Raw genomic sequence first — 6,049 nt, forward strand, 5'->3', positions numbered from 1 at the left:
CCAAAGAATCTTTATTTTTATAATGTTTCTCCAGGTTCATTTCCTCTAATGGTATCTCTCTTTTGTTCCTCCTTTGGCATTTTAAGAATAGTGATAAATGTTGCATTGAAAAAATGAGTGGGCTCAGTGCCTGTAGGTCTGTGGCTAGGGCACCGGCCACATACATGGGGGCTGGCAGGTGCGAACCCAGCCCGGGCCTGCCAAACAATGACAACTACAACAACAACAACAATAAAATAGCCAGGCATTGTGACAGGCACCTGCAGTCCCATCTACTTGGGAGGCCGAGGCAAGAGAATTGCTTAAGCCTAAGAGTTTGAGGTTGCTGTGAGCTGTGACCCCATAGCACTCTACCAAGGACAACAGTGAGACTCTGTCTTAAAAAAAAAAAAAAAAAAGGAAAAATAAAAAATGAGTGGTGGACCTAACTCTGCATGTACTCTTTGTATTTTGGGGACCTGTTTGTTCTCATTATATTATCAGGAAAATTCCCTAGATGCCTATATGGATAAAGTAAGGCAGATATCTTGGTACCTATCCATCTTCAAAGACACCTTGGACTGGTAATAAACATTAGGCAGAGAACAACTTTGGTGATCCCTACTTAAGGCTGTAAGAGTTCCCTGAGTCTAATGAACAAATGGCTATGTGATCTTAGGGTTAAAGCAGAAACTACGTACTGGGGTCAGTAGTCAGGATATGCAGGAGTCTCTAAGCTGATTAAAAAACACTATTAAGTTTGAGTTTTCAAGCTATAACCAACAGGACTATAGAATACATGTAGTTTTTGAAGTGTATTTGTTTTTGGAACATACATATTAAGACTTTCCTATTCTTCCTGTGATCTGACAGCATATCATATATATATATATTTTTTTAAGTAAATTTATTTCAGGTTATTATGGGGGTCAATCAGTTATTAGGGGAGTCAACCAGGTCAATCATAACACATTTTTAATATACTTTCTTCTGCACTTCTTTTTCTTGATTACTAATTAAAATAGTATAAGCAAAGAGGTATGCTGAAGAAACTATCTCTAAAGAGGAGAAGACTCCCTTAAATAATTAACTACCTTAGATTTCCAGGAGAGTTCTGGCACTTAGTTTCATTTTATGAGTCTTTCTGCCTACAACTCCTTTCCTCTCCCCCTAAGAAATACAAGTTAATATAATAATAATAACAACAACAAAAGTCCCATAATCATATAAATAACAAATACATTCCATGTGGAGGCTTTCATGCCTTTGGAATGGGAAGAACAATTTAAAATTTTTCTTACTTTGTGGCAGAAATTCTGGTAGGGATAAAAGGTGTGGAAAGAGGTCAAATAAGAGTTAAGGGGCTTAAGAGCTATGATTCTTGGCAAGGTAACTTTGATTTAGAAGTTCCATTCTCCTTATATCCGAACAGTTACTTGACTGCTGTTGCTCCAAATGGACCCATTTATATTTTTTCTTTTTCTCTTCTCTCCCCTCCCTTCCCACTCATTTTGTATCAAAGCAATCTTGTTTAAAAAATATTTATTTTTCTTCAAGGAGACCTCATAGAATAAGTCAAATAATTACCTCCTAAATATGAGCATGTTGCATGAATAGTTTTTAAAAAAACATTCCAATCTAGAGAAGGGAAGGCCAGTCCTCAGGAGAGGATACTCAGTTTCAGCAGCTGAGGAAACACAAAGTTGTGGACATATTCTCATATGTCAGGAATGGGCAAGTAATGAATCTTTCTTGAGATCTTATAGTGTGTCATTATATAGAGAGTCTTTTAATTTTAATGGTAGATAATGAGATAGGTGAAATATTATTAGCCTTATTGTACACACAAGGAAACCAGTGCTCACAGAAGTTGAGTAATCTGCTCCAGGCCACACAGCTAACGTGAAGTAGTGGAGCTAGGACTGGCTCCACACCCCATGATCTTCACATTGTACTGCTAAGTATTGTGTACATGCACACACACAATGAGAACCACCTGTAACCCATTAGGAGCGTTTCTTATGTGCAAGCCTGTAGATTGAATAACACACTACTAACTAAGGAGAAAACACCAATTATGCGGCAAGACAATGTCTCAAACTAGACTTGAGAAAAAAAGACAGAACAACCTTTTTTTTTTCCGAGACAGAGCCTCACGCTATCCCCCTGGGTAGAGTGCCATGGCATCACAGCTCACAGCAACCTCCAACTCCTGAGCTCAAGCAAGTCTCCTGCCTCAGCCTCCCAAGTAGCTGGGACCACAGGCGCCCACCACAACCCTTGGCCATTTTTTTGGTTGCAGCCATCATTGTTGTTTGGTGGGCCTGGGCTGGGGATTCAAACCCACCACCCTAGGTGTATGTGGCTGGCGCCCTAGCCGCTTGAGCCACAGGCACTGAGCCCCCCCCTTTTTTTTTTTAAATTAAATCATAGCAGTATATATTAATACTGTCCTAGGGTACAGTGTACTGTTTCTATATACAATTTGAAATACTTTCATCCAACTGGTTAACAAGGCCTTCATGTCTTTTTCTTAGTTATTGTGTTAAAACATTTATATTCTACATTTAGAGAGATTCACATGTACCCTTATAGGATGAACCATAGACGCGATCCCACCAATCACCCTCCCTCCACCCACCCTCCCCCATCCTCTTCCCTCCCTCTCCCCTCTCCCTATATTCCTGGGCTAAAATTAGGTTATAGCTTTCCTATGAAAGAGCTCATCGATCCACAAATGGATCAACAAATTGTGGTATATGTACACCATGGAATACTATGCAGCCATCAAGAAAGATGGAGACTTTACCTCCTTCATGTTTACATGGATGGAGCTGGAAAATATTCTTCTTAGCAAAGGATCTCAAGAATGGAAGAAAAAGTATCCAATGTACTCAGCCCTACTATGAAACAGAACAACCTTTGATGGAGTTGTTACGTTTTCCTCAAAACACTTTTCATTACATGGCTTTCCTGATTTTCCTACCTCATCAGACACTATTTCTGTTTTCTGAACTGATTTCTACTCTTCTTTCCAAACTTTTAATGTTGAAGTGATTCAGAAATCAGTTTTTGGACCTTTTCTCTTACCTGCATATACTCTTTTCTTTATATATCATTTATTCCCAGAACTTCAAATAGCAAATCTACTACCATGATGACTATAAATATTTATCTCTAGCTTGGATCTTTCCCCTGAACTTCAGACTCATATATTCAACCTTGTTAAATCTTCACTGGAATATCTAATATCTAATAGACAACTCAAGTCTAACATGTCCAGTGTTGAACTCCTGATCTCCAGCTTTCTCATCCTTCACATCCCCACATATAGTTTTTCTCATCTTAATTAACTATTATCTGTTGATCTTTATTGATTATTTATATATATTTTTGTGACACTGTATCACTATGTCACCCTTGGTAGAGTGCTGTGGCATCACATCTCACAGCAACCTCAAACTCTTGGGCTTAAGTGATTCTCTTGCTTTAGCCTCCCACGTAGCTGGGAGTACAGATGCCTGCCACAATGCCCGGCTGTTTTTTTGTTGCAGTTGTCATTGTTGTTTAGCTGGCCTGGCTGGGATAGAATCTGCCAGCCTGGATGTATGTGGCTCATCTAACCACTGAGCCACAGGCACTGCCCGTTAATCTTTATTGACATCTCTTGTGTGCAACAAATTATTTTCTCTTTTGTTGTTTTCAACAGTTTGACGATAATATGTCTCAATGTGAATCTCATCTTTTATGCGATATTCACTCTATTTGGTGTTTATTTGGCCTCTTGGATGTCTTTACGTCTTTCATCAAAATTGGGAAGTTTTCAGCCATTATTTTTTTCAAATATTCTTTCTGCCCCTTTCTTTGCCTTCTCTTATTATGCATGTCGGTATGCTTCATGGGGTCCCACAGGTCTCTGAGGCTGTGTATTGCTCATTTTGCTATTTGTTTTCTGTTTCATGTTTTTTGTTCTCTTTTCTTTATTTCCTCCTTTTTTTGAATTAAGTGCGTTTTTGGGGAAAAGCCTGCTTTATTTTGCTGTATTCTGTTTTAATTGTTGGTGGTCACTTTTATGTTTTCTACCATCTCCAAGTTATGACAATCAACCTTCACGTTGTGTTTTTATTACCTGACATCTAATGTAAAATCTTTATAAAAATCTGACTATGTTTCTTTCTGTTGTCCTTGTCGTCTTTTGTGTGTTGCCATACATTTTACTTTTACATATATTACATTCCTGAACTACATAGTTACTACTTTTTTGCTTTAGTTCAGTTACCTTCTAAAGAAATCAATAAAAGAAAAACTATCTTTTATATTTAATCATTTACTTGCCCTTTTTGGTGATCTTTATTCCTTCTTGTAGATTTAAGTATTTATCAGGACATGTTTTCTTTCAGCCTGAGGAACTTTCTTTAATACTTCTTATAGTGCAAGTCTTCTGTATACGAATTATCTCAGGTTTTGTTGGTCTTAAAAACCTTTTATTTTGCCTTCATTTTTGAAGGACATATTTTTGCTGGGTATTGCCAGACATGGTTTACGAGTTTCTTCTTTCATCATTTTAAAGTTTAAAGACACCATTTTGTTATCTACTGGTTTGCATATTTTCTGTGAAAAATGTATGCTTCCATCCTTATTTTTATTCATCTATGTGTGTATGGAATATGTGTTCTTTTTTCCAGTGGCTTTTAAGATTTTTTCAGACAAGAAAACCTTTTATTTTATTTTATTTTATTTTATTTTTTGAGATGGAGCCTCAAGCTATCCCCCTGGGTAGAGTGCCATGGCATCACGCTCACAGCAACCTCCAATTCCTGCAAGTCTCCTGTCTCAGCATCCCAAGTAGCTGGGACTACAGGCGCCCGCCACAATGCCTGGCCATTTTTTGGTTGCAGCCATCATTGTTGTTTGGCGGCCCGGGCTGGGGATTCAAACCCGCCACCTTAGGTGTATGTGGCTGGCGCCTTAGCCACTTGAGCCACAGGCGCTGAGCCAAAACCTTTTATTTTAAACCACAAATAGTCAGCAGGTGGCCACAACTGTCCATGTTTCATTAAAATCACATAAAACCTAGATACAAAGGCACCACTGATTATTGCTCTAGAAAAAATTGCATGAAAAATTCGAGTATGCACAGTAAAAACACCACAGTATGCACAGGACTAAATTTTTAAAGCGACTGCATGGAATGCTGTATCCATGTTTCACACAGCTTCCAATATTAAAGTGGTATTTATGTTACTTGAGAATGATGGAAATTTCCAAAAAGTGTGACTATGAGAGGGTAAAATGTCCATCTTTATATATTTTTGTATGCCAACTAGTAGAGTTCTAAAAAATTAGCAGTTACAAAAGACTTGGTAAAAATAGCTTTTAAAAGTTGTCCCAAGAGATACATAAAATCAACCCCAATTTTTCATGACAATTCATTCTCCCTTGTTATCTACAGATTCGGTTTTCTGTGCCTCTTCAGCTTTAGTCTCACCATTTTCAGATGGTGCAGTACCTTCCTTTCCAGCTTCCTGCTTCTCCTCCTTCTTCCCCTTAGCCTCCCTGTTGAGCTTTGTTCCAGGTTCTTTCTTAGCAGATGTTTTTCTTGGTTTAGGTTCGGATTTTGGAGGAGCAGGTTTTGCTGATAATCTGGTAGATTGTCTTCTGAGCTCCTGTTTAGTTACTTTAGAACCATCTTTGCCCTCTATATTCTCTGGAGACTTTCTCTACGGCATAATGACTGTGTTGGTGCAGCGAGAAGTAAAGCAACAGGCTGGGAAGTGCTGGGTCTGCTGCTGGATGCCGCCTTGGCCTCCGCAGCTACTCGTCGGCAGGGCCAAGACTTTTTCTTAACTACTTATTTTTAGCTATTTGATCATTTTGTGTCTTGGAAGAGTTTTCTTTATGTTTATTCTATTTAGTGTTCATTGAGCCTCTTGAGTCTGTTTGCTTAGAGTTTTTAAGAAATATTGCAAAAATTTGGCCATAATTTCCTCAAATATTTTTTTATATCCTCAAACCCTTATTCTTCTAGGAATTCAATTACATATAGGTTAAACCATTTAATATTGTCACA

The 6,049-nt window shown here is 38.2% G+C and overlaps 1 pseudogene across 1 annotated transcript; it reads right to left on the reverse strand.

Annotated features, from left to right (window-relative positions):
• Window positions 1–5,348: 5,348 nt before the first annotated feature.
• On the reverse strand, window positions 5,349–5,708 carry LOC105886501 (annotated as a pseudogene). Its single transcript, XR_002772045.1, has one exon. The product of XR_002772045.1 is annotated as a high mobility group nucleosome-binding domain-containing protein 3 pseudogene (transcript).
• Between the last annotated feature and the right edge of the window lie 341 nt (window positions 5,709–6,049).

The sequence above is a fragment of the Otolemur garnettii genome, unplaced genomic scaffold (genome assembly GCF_000181295.1).
Source record: "Otolemur garnettii isolate 467f Iridium unplaced genomic scaffold, OtoGar3 scaffold00012, whole genome shotgun sequence".
In the NCBI taxonomy this organism is placed as follows: domain Eukaryota; kingdom Metazoa; phylum Chordata; class Mammalia; order Primates; family Galagidae; genus Otolemur; species Otolemur garnettii.